The sequence below is a fragment of the Amblyraja radiata genome, chromosome 7, assembly GCF_010909765.2.
Source record: "Amblyraja radiata isolate CabotCenter1 chromosome 7, sAmbRad1.1.pri, whole genome shotgun sequence".
In the NCBI taxonomy this organism is placed as follows: Eukaryota; Metazoa; Chordata; class Chondrichthyes; order Rajiformes; family Rajidae; genus Amblyraja; species Amblyraja radiata.
Window position 1 is genome coordinate 18,629,809 of NC_045962.1, and position 16,769 is coordinate 18,646,577.

Sequence of the window (16,769 nt, forward strand, 5' to 3'; positions counted from 1 at the left end):
TCTCCTTGCCACTCCGTTGATGCCCAGTGCATTCAAGGCTTTGTAGAGCGATTGCCCTGCAAAACCTCTGCAGCCAACCTCGATGGGCATACACCTTGCCTTCCAGCCCTGCTTACGGCAGTCTATGACCAGCTCTTCATACTTGGCCATCTTCCTCTCGTGGGCCTCCTCCAGACGGTCCTCCCACGGCACTGTCAGTTCCAACAAGGCGATGTTTTTGGTCGCCTCTGAGACCAGGAGGATATCTGGCCTCAGGGTGGTCGTGGCAATGTGCTGTGGAAACTTCAGCTGTTTCACCAGGTCTACGGAAAGCTGCCAGTCCTGCGCAGTCGCCAGGATTCCTGACTGATTCCTGGCTGCTGTGGTTCTTGGCAGCTGCACTCCGGCCTTCACGAAGTGGGAGATTGTATCTTGTGAATTTGATTTAGTTATTTGAAGAGGTGACCAAGTGGACTGACAATGACAGGAGAGTAAATGTCTACATGAACTTTAGCAAGGCCCTTGTAAAGGTCATGCATGGTAGGCTAGTCTGGAAGGTTAGGCAATAGACAATTGGTGCAGGAGTGCCCTCCGAGCCACCACCTCCATTCACTGTGATCATGGTTGATCATCCACAATCAGTACAATCCACAACCGTTCCTGCCTTCTCCCCATATCCCTTACTCCGCTATCTTTAAGAGCTCCTTCTAACTCATTCTTGAAAGCATCCAGATAATTGGCTTCCACTGCCTTCTGAGGCAAAGAATTCCACAGATTCACAACTCCCTGGGTGAAATTTTTTTTCCTCATCTCCGTTCTAAATGGCCTACCCCTTATTCTTAAACTGTGGCCCCTGGTACTGGACTCCCCCAACATCGGGAACATGTTTCCTGCCTCCAGCATATCCAATCCCTTAATAATCTTATATGTTTCAATAAGATCTCCTCTCATCCTTCTAAATTACAGTGAATACAAGCCCAGCTGCAGAGATATCATGGAATCCAGGGTGAACTGGCTATTTGGCTTGGTGGTAGGGTGGTAATGGAGGGTTGTTCTTCATGTTGGAGACCTATGACCAGCAATGTGCAACAGAGATCCACTGTTGTTTGTCATCTATATTAATGATGTGGATGTAGGTGGCATGAGTGGTGAGTTTATTGGATGGCGTCAATATCGGTGGTGTAGTGGACAGTGTAGGTTGCTTAAGATTACAAGAGGATTTTGGTTAAAACTGAAAAAGCGAGTCAAGAAATGGCAGATGGAATTTAACTAAAAGTGCGAAGTGTTGCATTTTGGCAAGTTAAACCAGGATATACCTACAAAGTCAGTGGCAGGACCCTGGAGAGTGCTGTTGAAGAGAGAGCTACTTAGGCCGCATACATACATTGTTCCCTAAAAGTGATCACACAGGTAGATAGGTTGGTGAAGTTACAGTCTTCATCAGTCAGTACAGTACAGGAGTTAGGACGTCATGTACAAGACATTGGTAAAATCACATTTGGAGTATTGTGTGCGGCTCTCAGCACCAAGCTATAGGAAAAATGTCATTAAGCTGGACAAAGTGCAGAAAAGATTCATACGGATGTTGCCAGGATTGGAGGGCCTAAGTCATAAGGAGAGACTAGATGGGTTGTGACAATGGGTTGTTTTCCCTTCTTCAGACTGATAAATGTTGTAGTCTATATTAGTAAACTAAATAACAAACTAAACTCAACGAAATCTTGAACAAAAATACTCTTCATGAGTCTGAAGAAGGGTCCTGACCCAAAACATCCTCCTAAGCTTTTTCTCCAGACATGCTGCCTGACCCGCTGAGTTACTCCAGCACTTCGTGTCTATCTTTGGTATGAGCTAGCACCTGCAGTTCTTTGTTTCTACATTTGTTCCCCTTATTGCATTCAGGAACATCGGTTAACATAACCCATGAAACAACCCAAGTAGGTGATCTGGAGACTTAAGATGCTGTAATCTTGATGAAAAAGACCTTTCATGAGTCTGAAGAAGGGTCCTCGCCCGAACGTTGCTCATTTCCCCACACAGATGCTGCCCGACCCACTGGGTCCTCCAGCACTTTGTTTTTGTTTTGCCCTAACTAGGTGAACGCTCGCCGGCGACTCCCTCTCTCTACTGTCAATATCGCCTTTCTGGTTATTCTCCTTTACTCTGGAATTAATATTTCCTGCCGGTGAGAGCGACTGTGATGCCAAGTCATGTCGCACCCTCTGGACAACTCAATCTCTGCCCGGTTGTGTGCAGGCTTTCATTGGTCAGGGCTAATGGTGTTGGGTGAAGGGTATTGGCAGGGACCCGCTGTTGCCGCTGATCATGCTGCCGCGGCGCCTTGTTTCTCCGGCAGCCGAGTGGGGTGAGGGTTTGCAAGCTGCATTTTGGATACAGAGGGGCTCCCGAGCAAAGATCGAGTTTCAGCTCCCTGGAGACTGATGGTGAGCTGAAGGCGGGGTGAGAGTGATGTAACAGGAAGCCGGAGGCTTGACTGTTAACGATGATGCCCTTGCCCTGATCACTCACTCGCCCGACACTAAACTTAAAGCAGGCAGCCCGACAAGAGCTGTCCCATTGCGAGAGTGCACAGCGAGCTGACTGACTGGCAGCCTCTGTTCTGGATTACCCACTCGGTATCCTCTAAACAGATCAATTTCCACATCCGAGGCAGGGGGATCAACTTGGGAAGAAGCACAGAAATTCTCCGCCCTCTCCCCACCCCAACCCCCTTCCTTGAGGACCCAGTACTGCTCTGGTTGGTAAGTACAGCACACACACACTTGTTTGTTCTGTCACCTAAAACCAGATTTATCCGGAGATCCAGGATCTCCCACGAAAGCCATGTGTTGATATATTATACACAGTATGTTGACTGATCTTCCGCAGCGGAATTAGCATCTGTAAAAATAACCGCAGTTAGCAAAGTGAGTCGCGGTTCATTAACCGACTTGCAAGCACGCTGGTTCCTCACGTTTGGCGTTTGACTTGTAGGGGACAGATTATATCGTTTTGTCTGTTTTCTGCAGACTGTGAGGCAAACGGGTTGTGTGTCTATGTTTTTTTTTCTTTGCGTTTGTGAAAGGAAACAAGGGTTGACTGTTGAAAGCGGTCGGGATTGTAACATACCTTTCTATTTTAGACCCCAGACCGTATTCTCCGCCTGTCCTGGCAGAACAAGACTTTAGCGACCTATAGCAAACAGTAACGGATTTCCACCCCGTCCGTCCTCTGTTCAACAAAACAACACGCTGCAGTAAACGCTAACACATCGCTTCACCAAAACAAATAGGTTATTCCTGCATATAACAATTTAATCTGATCTAAGGTTGCGCCAAAATTACAATATCTGTATACATCCATGCAAGTATTTGTTTATTTAGAGGAAACTGCGCGAGTGATAACAATTGTGTGCCACTTTCACTTTTATGTAAATATTGGTGCGAATATAATATAATGGGCTTTGCAATCTGCCCAAGTTTGAAGTATTAACATGCGGACAAGCATGAACGAAGTGTTTAACTAATTTGTACGCTGCCAATGGTGTGTCTTTAAAAAGAAAAACAGCGTGAAACACCCACTATAAGTCTCTTGGGTCGGAATTTAGACGCTCGAATTAGGTTCCCAATCGACGCGGATACAGAACAGGAGATGCCTAGAAAGAGATCGGGGCAGGATTCATTGCTTAAGAATAACATTCAGAAAATGCCGGAGTAACTTCACAATTATTCCATACTTTTGGCAATCAGACTGGAACTTGTGTTTACTTTAATTTATTGTGCTTGTAATCATCCTCATCCTCATCCTAATAGTAACGCTTTAATGCTTACTTTTCTCGCTGCATGACTGGAGTAAACGGAATATTAATGCAATTATAAAAAACAAAACATGACACGCTGGTTGAATATAATGGCAATTCTCACAATTAGAGCCGGTCGTTTTTACAGAGAGAATTGGGGGTGGCTGCAGAACGCAGTCTACAAAGCATTGGTGAAGAAATTGGTTTAGCAATAGAAGCAAATGTTGACTTGTTTCAGTTGAGATAAATCTGCAGCAGTTTTGGTCCGGATAACTATTTAACTCTTCAAGTCATGCAAGCATTCCCAATTGCGTTGCAGTACACGATGCGACCTCGAGGGGGAGTCAAGAGGTTTGTTTTATGAAAATACCCCAGATAATGTGTGATGCCCTTCGTTAACATGTGAAGAAGTAGCTCTCGGCAGGAAAGTAATATGCATGTTTATTGGTGTAATCTTCGCTTTGTAGCTTTGAATTGATGACACACCATATTTGTGAGGGATGATTTTAATCTATTTTTTGAATTAATTAAACTTTGTGTTGTTTATTATGGTATCTACTGAATTTTGTTTATATATTAATTGTGCTGCTGCAAGTAAGAATTTAGTTTCGGTTTCGGGATAGATGGTAATAAAATACTCTTGACTACAGCAGGTCTTAGTGAGAGTTCACACCTAATACACTCTGATTGCAAAATGCTGTTAAATGTAAAAAATATCTATTTCTATTAAGAAGAAAGGGGTAAAGTAAGTATATATTGCGTGATATGTCTTTCAGTCATGGCTCATGTGATAGCATTCAATACAATCTGCAAAACTTGATGCACAACTTGTTACGCAAGGCTCAGGAATGTTAGTGTAAAAGATATTACCAAGCTCAAAAATAACTTTCATTTGCATAATACCATTGCTCGAACTGGATATTTCCAGGAATTTCATGGAGATATCATTTAAAAGCAAATGATTGCCAAGCCGAAAACCAAGATTGCTGGGGTTGTTTAGCATGAGGAAGATTGTCAAAGTATTCAGTGGGCTATAAACCAGCTACTGAAATGGGCAGAGAAATGACAGATGAAGTTTAATACAAACAAGTGTGAGGTGTTGCAATTTGGGAGGTCAAATGAAATGGGGGAAATATATATAATTAATGGCATGACCCTTAACAGTATTGATGTTTTAAAATATCTTGTGGCCTAAGTCCATAGCTCTGTGAAAGTGGCAACATAAGTAGATAGAGTGGTAAATAAGTCGTATGATATGCTTGCTTTTGAGCATTGAGTGTAAGAGTCGGGAAATCACGATGCAGCTTTTTAGGACTTTTTAGGTTGGGCTGCATTTGGAATATTGCTGCAGTTCTGGTTAGCCCATTACAGGAAGGACGTAGAGGAAATGTTACAGAGGAGGTTAACTAGTATGGTACATGGATTACTCTGGAGTTTAGAAGGATGAGAGGATATCTTATTGAAACATATAAGATTATTAACGGTTGGGACACGCTAGAGGCAGGAAACATATTCCCGATGTTGGGGGAGTCCAGAACCAGGGGCCACTGTTTAAGAATAAGGGGTAAGCCATTTAGAATGATGAGGAAACACTTTTTCACACAGAGTTGTGAGTCTGTGGAATTCTGTGCCTCAGAGGGTGGTGGAGGCTGGTTCCCTGGATACTTTCAAGAAAGAGCTAGATAGGGCTCTTAAAGACAGCGGAATCAGGGGATATGGGGAGAAGGCAGGAACGGGGTACTGATTGGGGATGATCAGCCATGATCACATTGAATGGTGGTGCAGGCTCGAAGGGCCAAATGGCCTACTCCTGCCACTATTGTCTATTGTCTATTGCCTATTAAGGGGGCATTAGCTACAGGGGGAGGTTGGGCAGACTTAGATTATTTTCTCTGGAATGGGTAGTGTACAGCTGACAAAATATATCATTATGAGAGGCATAGTTAAGGTTGACTGTCAGAACCTTTATTATTACCAAATATTTACCAAATATTATACAAGGAGAGGAGCAGTAAAGTTTCAAGGAGATATACATGGTACGTTTGATTACACAGATGGTCTGGGAACATGTTGCCTGGAGTGGTGGTTGAGGTAAATACAATAATGGCATTGAAGAGACTTTATAAAGGGATATAGATATGAAGGGAAAGGATGGCTATGGATTATGTGCAGGCAGATCTTGGTATCATGATCGACACAGACATTGTGGGCAGAAGTGCCAGTTCTTGTGCTGCGATATTCTATTTTCTATAAAATTAGACAATTTAGTTGAAGAGCTGGACTCTAATCTCGCAAAAGATGAGTTAGTTGCAGAACATTATGCTTCAACATGGTGGGGTAAAGGGGGTGAAGATATGAGTCGGGAAGAGGGAGATCTGAGGGAGGGGAAGTTGTATTGCCTGGGGAAAGGGTGTTCGAGGAGATGAGGAAGTAAAGTGTTTTAACTATGGGGATCACATTTTAAATTGTTTGTCTTGGTAAGTAGGAGTGCGGGGGGAGATACTGAGGGCCCTGGATCCTGTATATGTCAGGATGCGGGGTTAATGAGTGTGTAGTATGGGTGCAAGAAGGCTCGTGCATAGAACCATTTACATGACAGATAAGATAATCAGAATGTTTTCCCCAGCTTCGAAATGTCAGACAATTGTGGGCATGGGCAAAGTTTAAAGGTGATGTGTGGAGCAAGTTATTTTATACACAGAGAGTGGTGGGTGCTTTGAACACGCTGCCAGGAGTGGTGTTGAAGGCAGATGTGATAGTGGCATTTAAGAGGCATTTAGAGAGGTGCATGGATATGGAGGGACATGGATCGTGAGCAGGCGAGGGATTGGTTTATCATGTTTGGGATGGACATTATGGGCACCGTTCTATGTGTAGGAAGGAACTGCAGATGCTGGTTTAAACCGAAGATAGACAAAAAAGCTGGAGTAACTCAGCGGGACAGGCAGCATTTCTGGGGAGGAAGAATGTGATGTTTCGGGTCAAGACCCTTCTTCAGATTGTTCTATGTTCTATAACTCAGTTCTATGTTCTACACTGTTCTATGTTCTACAACTCAGAGGATAAGATTCTCCGAGAAATGGGTGAGAAGAGAAACACAGAGAGACCACCATTTATCCTTTGGATTGCTTATTTAGCCCAGTAGATGCGTATGAAAAGGGTAACATAGCATGAGGAGGGTTCGTGGAATGGGTTAAGTGAAGTTACTGTCTTGTTCAAGAACGCGAGTAGAGGCAGTAATTGGCATAAAATAAAGTCTCACAACTGAAGTGCTCACTGAAGGATGCAGGCAGAGACTTGCTGTGAATTTGGCTCCTGGCAGTGGGTGTGTCTTGCAAGTGAGGCGTGAACCAGGAGCGGAGGTAAATGGGTTTGCGACTGGGTCAGCATAGTCCTGTGACACTGAGGTGGAGCTGCGCTGGTTCATTATCAGGTAGGGTAAAACAAACGTTGCCATCGATTTACTGGTAGCTTTCACAGTTCCTTTTGAACCACAAGCCAGAAACAACAAAATAAGTGTAACATCGCACTACATGTTCCACCCAGCCTTGGCTGAATTTGACAGCAGAATCCTACTATTGCTAGTTGGGTCCTGATTGCTATAGCTGGGCATATTGGGCTCTTGGGAATTTATGCCTATTAGTGCGTGGGTTTTCTCCACCTGCTCTGATTTCCTCCCACACGCTAAAGACGTACAGGTTTGTAGATTAATTGGCTACGGTAAAATGATAAATTGTCCCTAGAGTGTGTGTAGGATAGTGTTAGTGTGTCGGGATCATTAGTTGGGCCGAAGGGCCCGTTTCCACGCTGTATCTCTATACTACAATTTCGCATCCGTATGGATTTGATCTGATGAAGGAAGAATTATGCTGCTATTAAATAAATATTCAAAATACTAAAACAATTGATAATCATTTAGAAAATGGTCAGATTGATTCTTTGAGGTTTAATTATTCACCAGAAGCTGATTTTCTGCATTTATGTTAGATGTGCGAGTTTAAACCTCTGGTTTTAAACCTTTGTTACATTTTATTCTAAAGCCTCAGTCTGCTATGAATCACAATATTATTGTGGCTGTCGTAAGCTTTAGACATTCTTTTGTGTTCAGTAGAATTATTTGCCTATGTAAGTGGCGGAATAGACTCTCTTTGCCAAATATCTAATTATAGCTAAGCCCAAGGGTGAAACAATTCTATGGTCACATGATATGAACCAGATATTTGTGTTTTTGGCACCTGTATAGAATGTCTTCTAATTTTTCCAGTTCTGGATTTAGGCAAAAAATATCCCGTGAGATGAGATTGCTACAATTATTTATATTTTAGAATCTGCTTGCAATAGCTAATCAAATAATTGGACTGATTTCCACTGTAAATAAGAGATATGCACCTTGAGGCTACTCTGACATTCAATAAGGTTGTGGCTGATCCAACTTTCTTCAAGTCCACTCCCCCCTCTCTCCCCAAAACCCTTGATTTTCTGACTAAATTAAAGTCTACATCAGCTGAAAATATTATCAGGGAATTAGCTTGCAAATATATCGAGGGCAATGAATTCAAAGGACTCAGATCTTTCAAGAGTTTGTTTTTTCTTTTTTCAATTTGAAATAGTTTCCCCTTATTCTGAGACTCTGCCCACTGGTCCTAGTATCTTCCATGAGAGTGAACATCCTCCCAGCATTTAACCGACACAGTGGCGCAGCGGTAGAGTTGCAGCCTTACAACGCCGGAGACCCGGGTTCAATCCCGACTAACGGTGCTTGCCTGTATGGAGTTTGTACGTTCTCCCCGTGACCTGCGTGGGGTTTCTCCGAGGTCTTGGGTTTCCTCCCACACTCCAAAGACGTACAGGTTTGTAGATTAATTGGCTTGGTATAAGTGAACATTGTCCCTACTGTGTGTAGGATAGTGTTAATGTGTGGGGATCGCTGGTCGGTGTGGACTCGGTGGGCTTGTATCTCTAAAAAAAACACCCCTATATGTTTCTTTAAGATCACATCTCATTCAAATAATCTTCAATGTGTATATATCCAATCAGTTAACCTCCCCTCATTGCACAATGTGTTGATACCCAAATACATCCACGTTAACCTTCTCCAAACTGACTCCAATCATGAGTCTGAAGAAGGGTCTCGACCCGAAACATCGCCTATTCCTAGGCTCCATAGATGCTGCCTCACCCGCTGAGTTTCTCCAGCATTTTAGTCTACCTTCGATTTTTCCAGCATCTGCAGTTCTTTCTTGAACTAATCATGATATATCTCTCCTTAAATAAGGGAATTAAAACCGTTTGAGTGCTATGCATGTACAGTTGTAGCAAGACTTCCCTAATTTTATAGTTTCCTTATAATAAAACCATAATTGAATCTGTCTTCCCATTTGCTTGCTGCATCTGTGCTCCCATTCCATGCTTCGTATGTGAGGACTTTGTGCTGCAGCTTTCTGAGGTCTTTTACCATTTAAATAATGATCGTCTTTTATCATTCTTACTTCCAAAGTGAACAACTTCACAACTTCCCAAATTATATTCCAGCCTTTTACATGCTCACTTAGCCTATCAATACCTCCCTCTAAATCATTCATGTTCATTGCCATAAGTTATAGGAGCAGAATTAGGCCATTTGGCCCATCTAGTCTATTCCACCAATCAGTCATGGCTGATATATGTTTCCTGCTCAACCACATTCTCCGAAGAGCCTTCTCCCCATAGCCCCAGAATCTGTCAATCTGCACCTTAAAAATACCCAATGACTTCGCCTCCACAGTTGTCTGTGACAATGAATTCTACAGATTCACTACCCTCTGACTAAAGAAATTCCTCCTCATCTCCTATCTAAAGGTACGTGTGTTTTTATTGAGGCTATGGCCCCTGGTCATAGACTCTCCCACTGGTGGTAAAATCCTCTTCACATCCACTCTATCCAGGCCTTACACTATTTGGTAAGTTTCAATGAGGTCCCCCCTGGGATGGACCACCAGGGGGCGCCGTACGATGGCTGCCTCACCAACGGTTTGTATTTGTCTTTTTCCTTTTTTGTGTTTTTAGTTTGTTGTAAAATGTATGTTTTAGTTTATCTTTAGTTTTGTATTTGTGGGGGGCGGTGGTGTGGTGTGGGGGGGGGGTCAGGGGAAACATTTCTTATCTCTTTCCTCGACGGAGATGCAACTATTTCCGTGTCGTATTTCCGTCTGCACTGCGGTCTAACATCTTGTAGTTGGCGGCCTCTTGTTTGGGACTTCTAGAGCTTGAAAACTGCAGAGCCTGTGGATTTTAACATCTTCGAGCAGGCGATCCCTTTGCCAGGGGTCGGCCTTTGGTGCTTCAACCTGCGGGAGCTGTGGACTTTAAAATCCTGGAGCTCGCGGTCCCTGGTTAGGGACCGACTTTGGGTCCGCAAGAGTATCGACTGTCCCGACGCGGAAGCTTAGATCGCACCGATGTGGGAGCTTGATCGCCGGCTGCAGATGGTTCGACTCCCCCGAGGAAAGGAGGAAAGACTTTATTGCTTTCCATCACAGTGGGGAATGTGAAGGAGCCACTGTGGTGAATGTTTATGTCTATTTTTTTATGTAGTTGCGTGGCTTGTTGCTTTTTTGGTATGACTGTATGGCAAACCAAATTCCTCGTATGTTGCAAAGCATACTTGGCTAATAAATGACGATTATAATTATGAATATGATCCTTCTAAACTCCAACGAGAGATTGTTTGTATTCACAGCCTGCATCTCACTTATTTTTGGTTTCTTTCTTTAAATTATGAATGTAGGCTGCAAACGGCCACTATCCAAGCTCAGATTACCCTGTATACTGCATTTCGTTGCAGTATTGAAAAAAGTAATTTGACTCATCGAGTCTATTCTGACTTTCAGAGAATTCTCATCAATCCCTTCCCTTCATTTATTTTCCTGTAACCTATTCATTCCAACATGTCCATTTCGATTCAACTATAACCAGGTAGGACTAGCTCATTTTATTTGACAGCAGAGCAAATGAGTGAGAAAGATTGCTGGGTTTGCAAGAGTGATTGTAACACTACTAAGTTCCCCACACGTCCGATAAATCAAGTGAAACAAAAGAATGTGACCAGATATTTCTTCCCTCGGTATCCAGTATACCAGAAATTGCCACCATTTCTCTATCCTTCAGCACTCCAGCATTAAATAAGGTGTTCCTGCAGGTGAGATATGTTGAATACTTCTCTAGCAGTTAACACCATTAAGATGGACTTCCAGTGAAGTGGAAAATGCCACAAAAAAACCCAAATTCACAGTTGGAATCAAGTTTGAGATGTTTTTCACACAAGTGGTGGGTATATGGAATAAACAGCCGGAGGAGGTCGTTGAGGCAGAAACTATAACAACATTTAAAGGATAGGTACATGGATAGGTAAGGTTTAGAGGGATACAGGCCAAATGTGGACAGGTGGGACAGGTGTAGCTGCACCGCTTTGGTCAGCATGGGCAAGCTGGGCCGAAAGGCCTATTTCCATGCTGTATGATTGTATGACTCTGTTGGAATACGTAAGATGAATACTTGGCTTTCCAGTCAGATTTGAGGGCTCCCACAAGTAAAGCCCTGATGTTGTCTTGTGAATTGATATGACGTTGTGGCTTTCGTAGTTGGTTACTCAACAGAAACACTTAAACAGGGATGCTTAAAATGTAAACAGATTTACAACTGCAGCTCTTGGGACTGAAGAAGCTGGACATTGAGAGGCCACTGGAAGGTCACGACAGCTGCTGGGAATGAGCTCAAAGCCAAACCAATTCGGGAGGTCTTGAGGAATGTCTGATCCAATTTGAGTTCCTAAACATCTGCAATAACTAGCATAGTCCACACAATTTAAGTCAATGGCCTTTCAATGTTGAAAGTTCAAGTCTCCTGAGCAAACCCGTGCCTACAAACATGTCAATTCAAACTCCACTTAGTTTCAGCAAAACACATGAATATCTCAACAATATTTCTCACCCCAGCAACGATGTTAGAGTTCTGAAACCTGATAACATTGCAAATGTTACTTTGTTCCCATTTGGATTAAGTGATGCTCAAATGTTTGCATTCTGGGATCTGGGCAGCTGCTCCCAGCCTCTGACTTTCTTGGGATGGAGATGCTTGTCATCTTTTGTACGAAGGGATGAAACCACAACAGATTTGTCTACAGCTTAATACTTTGTCTTTATCCCGTCTGCCCTGAATTATATCTGAGCAGAAAACCTTCTAGTGCTTTTAGAAAGTAAGTCTTGGAAAGAAGCACTATCTTCAAGGAACCATTTACGGCATCATATAGAATGCACAGCATGGAAAGAAGATAATTCTGTTCATGCACAAACATCTTCTGCCCTGTTTAGTTAATCCAATTTATAATCTTTGTTCCATTTCATATTTTTGTATTCATCCATTTCTCCTTAATCGCAAGTTATAGGAATTTAAAAAAATTTAATGTATAAAACCTATGAGAAAGTGCATGCTAATATTTTAAATATTTGGAAAAGGACACAGTGGAAATCCGATAGATATTATAGGTAACAGCATAATAATTTACCTACAGACATTTTTATTCTGTGTACTGAGAACAGAGATTCTGCAGCTGCCACTTGCAACATTGCCCACTCCGTGCTGTTAACAAGCTTTCCTTGTGACACGGATGTTGGATAATGCCACCAACCGAGCCACATGTTCTTCAATGTAATTTTAAAACCACTTCCACCTCCTCCCTATTTTTTTTACTCTAGTTTGACATGCATCACCCAATATTTGCTAACATGCGATGAGTTAGCTCTCCAAGATGATTGGTGAATTTTGTTGAAAATGCCAGCTTGATAGGGACAAAAGACAAAATGTTGCGTTTTAACTCTGGTTTATAAATTACATGCACAGCATTTAAAAATATAAAAGAGCACGGTATACATTTATCCTGCAATACACTTCATGAATTATTAATTAAACATAGAACAGTACCGTACAGGAACATGCCTTTCAGCCGACAATGACTGTGCTGAACATGATGCCAAGATAAAATAATCTCACCTGCCAGCACATGATCCATTCCCTCCATATACACGTGCTAATTTAAAAGCCTTGCAAACGCCTCGTACAGCATCTACTTCCAACCCCACCCAAGGCAGCGTGTTCCAGGGACCCACCACCCTCTGCGTTTAAAACAACAACCTTTTGCCCGCACATCTCCTTTAAACTAAACCCCTCTCACCTTAAAGCTATGCCCTCTAGTCTTTGGCATTTCCGCCCTGGGAAAATGGATATGGAGGGACATGGATCGTGAGCAGGCGAGGGATTGGTTTATCATGTTTGGGATGGACATTATGGGCACCGTTCTATGTGTAGGAAGGAACTGCAGATGCTGGTTTAAACCGAAGATAGACAAAAAAGCTGGAGTAACTCAGCGGGACAGGCAGCATTTCTGGGGAGGAAGAATGTGATGTTTCGGGTCAAGACCCTTCTTCAGATTGTTCTATGTTCTATAACTCAGTTCTATGTTCTACACTGTTCTATGTTCTACAACTCAGAGGATAAGATTCTCCGAGAAATGGGTGAGATAGAGAAACACAGAGAGACCACCATTTATCCTTTGGATTGCTTATTTAGCCCAGTAGATGCGTATGAAAAGGATAACATAGCATGAGGAGGGTTCGTGGAATGGGTTAAGTGAAGTTACTGTCTTGTTCAAGAACGCGAGTAGAGGCAGTAATTGGCATAAAATAAAGTCTCACAACTGAAGTGCTCACTGAAGGATGCAGGCAGAGACTTGCTGTGAATTTGGCTCCTGGCAGTGGGTGTGTCTTGCAAGTGAGGCGTGAATCAGGAGCGGAGGTGAATGGGTTTGCGACTGGGTCAGCATTGTCCTGTGACACTGAGGTGGAGCTGCGCTGGTTCATTATCAAACAACAGAAACACTTAAACAGGGATGCTTAAAATGTAAACAGATTTACAACTGCAGCTCTTGGGACTGAAGAAGCTGGACATTGAGAGGCCACTGGAAGGTCACTACAGCTGCTGGGAATGAGCTCAAAGCCAAACCAATTCGGGAGGCCTTGAGGAATGTCTGATCCAATTCGAGTTCCTAAACATCTGCAATAACTAGCATAGTCCACACAATTTAAGTCAATGGCCTTTCAATGTTGAAAGTTCAAGTCTCCTGAGCAAACCCGTGCCTACAAACTCCCCTTAGTTTCAGCAAAACACATGAATATCTCAACAATATTTCTCACCCCAGCAACGATGTTAAGAGTTCTGAAACCTGATAACATTGCAAAAGTTACTTTGTTCCCATTTGCATTAAGTGATGCTCAAATGTTTGCATTCTGGGATCTGGGCAGCTGCTCCCAGCCTCTGACTTTCTTGGGATGGAGATGCTTGTCACCACATCAAAAATGTAGTATTTCCGACACTATCTGTGCCTCACATAATTGGATATCCATCTAGCCTGAAGCCTTTATAAATTAACAAGAATTATCATAGGTTAACTTCTAAACATACTTTAAAGCCAAAGCCTTCACATCCTTCCTGTACTGCGGCGGCATCCAGAACTACACACTATTCTCTAAATGTGGACTGACAAAGGTTTTACACAACTGCAACATGTGTTGCCAAACTTTTGCCCTCATGCCTTGATCAACGAGTATACTTTCTTTATAATACACTTGAATTGTGTTGCCACTTTCAGGGAGCTGTGGACTTTCACCCCAAGAACCCTCTGTACATCAATGCTCATTAGGAACTTGCCAAGTACAGTATTCTTTCCTCTTGCAATTGACCTTCCAAAGTATAACACGTCACACATGCCCTGATTAAATTTGATATTTCTCTGCCCGTATTTTCATTTAGAAACATAGAAACATAGAAAATAGGCGCAGGAGGAGGCCATTCGGCCCTTCGAGCCAGCACCGCCATTCATTGTGATCATGGCTGATCATCCGCAACTAGCAACCCATGCCTGCCTTCTCCTCATACCCCTTGATTCCACTAGCCCCAAACGTTCTATCTAAAGGGCGGGGCCGGTCCCACTGAGAAGCGCGGAGGGGTATGTAGTTGTGCGCGACATCGCGTGGGGCTCCGAAATCTTTGTAGCGAACAAAATCTTCGCGCGTCAACGGCCTGTCGCGTTACGGGCGGCCAAAGTGGGACAGGCCCAAGACCCTGGCGCGACACAACGTCTCACCTCCAACAGCAGCAGAAGCAGGCAAACGATCGTCGAACTCAGCCTGGGGCTCACGGCCGTTGCGGTCCGAATCCGCCCCCACTACTACTCCCAGAGCGGGGCCAAGAAAATTGAAGATAGACACAAAATGCAGCAGTAACTCAGCGGGACCGGCAGCATCTCTGGAGAGAAGCAATGGGTGACGTTTCGGGTCAAGACCCTTCTTTCAGACTGAAGAAGAGTCTCAACACGTAACGTCACCCATTGCTTCTCTCCAGAGATGCTGCCGGTCCCGCTGAGTTACTCCTGCATTTTGTGTCCATCTTCAAATGACGTCACGCGCTCCAGACACTGTGCGGGCGCATGAAATCGCGCGCGAACATCGCGGGACCGTCGCGCCTCAACGCGACCACGAGGTCGCATAATTAGCATGCCAAGGATACGTAAGTGGGTCAGGGGCTTCACTCTCTTTTAAATTAATCCAATGAATTCGCCTCCACTGCCTTCTGTGGCAGACTATTCCACAAATTCACAACTCTCTGGGTGAATTTTTTTTTTCTCATATCTGTTTTAAATTGCCTCCCCTTTATTCTTAGACTGTGACCCCTGGTTCTGAACTCCCCCAACATCAGGAAATTTTTTCCTGCATCCAGCTTGTCCATTTCTTTTATAATTGTATATGTTTCTATGAGATCCGCTCTCATACTTCTAAATTCCAATTAGGACAAACCCAGTTTTTCCAATCTTTCCTCACATGACAGTCCCGCCATCCCGGGGATTAACCTCATGAACCTACGCTGCACTCCCTCAATAGCAAGGATATCCATCCTCAAATTAGGAGACCAAAACTGCACACAATACTCCAGATGTGGTCTCACCAGGGCCCTGTACCCTATACTCAAATCCTCTTGTTATGAAGGCCAACATGCCATTAGCTTTCTTCACTGCCTGCTCTACCTGCATGCTTTCTTTGATCTGTATCCTTTGTATCTGTATCCTGATGTATCCTGCTGTATCCTTTGACAGCCTTCTTCACTAACCACATCTGTAACAGTTTAAGTTGTCTGCAAACTTACGAATTGGCCCATTTTCATCACACATATATATAACAAGCAAAAGGTCCCAGCATTAATCCTTGCAGAACACCAATGGTCACAAATCTCCATTCAGAGAAAAACACTTCCACCATTGCCCGTTGTCTTCAATGGCAGGTAAGGTATAACATGGATAAATGTGAAGATATCCACTTTGGTAGCAAATTCAGAGAGACAGCCTATTTTTAAATGGTGTTAATGTACAAGAAGATGTGGTGACCTGCTGTACCAGTCACTGAGAACAACCATGCATTGACAGTGAGTAGTTAAGTAGGCAAATGGTATGTTGCCCTTTAATGCAATCGGATTTGAGTACAGGAGCAAGGATGTTTTATTACGTATACAGGGAGATCATACATGCTGAGGACATACATGGAGAATTGTCTGAAGAAGGGTCTCGACCCAAAATTACACCCATTCTTTCTCTTCAGAGATGCTGTCTGGCCCGCTGAGTTACTCCAAGCATTTTGTGTCTATCATCTATTTAAACCAACATCTGCAGTTCCTTCCAACACACTTGGAGTATTGTGTGCAGTTTGGATCTCCTTTTCCAAGAAACGATATTTTTTGTCATCAAGGGAATACAACACAGGTTCATCAGGTTGACTTCTGGGATGGTGGGATCGCAGTATGAGGGGAAATTAAATCAACTGGAATTTAAATAGATATGAGGGGATCTGATGGTAACTAACAACGTTCTGGGATGGCTGGGCATATAGAATGTGGGCAGAATGTTTCCTCA

The 16,769-nt window shown here is 43.3% G+C and overlaps 1 protein-coding gene across 2 annotated transcripts in view; it reads left to right on the top strand.

Annotated features, from left to right (window-relative positions):
* Positions 1–2,310: 2,310 nt before the first annotated feature.
* Positions 2,311–16,769, top strand: part of calcrl (calcitonin receptor like receptor) — a 107,236-nt gene continuing 92,777 nt past the window's right edge. The window contains exon 1 of one of the 2 annotated variants that reach the window (XM_033023799.1): positions 2,311–2,741. The gene's annotated coding sequence lies outside the window, so the exon portion shown is untranslated. The remainder of the gene's footprint in view (positions 2,742–16,769) is intronic. The other variant, XM_033023798.1, reaches the window with a different exon arrangement.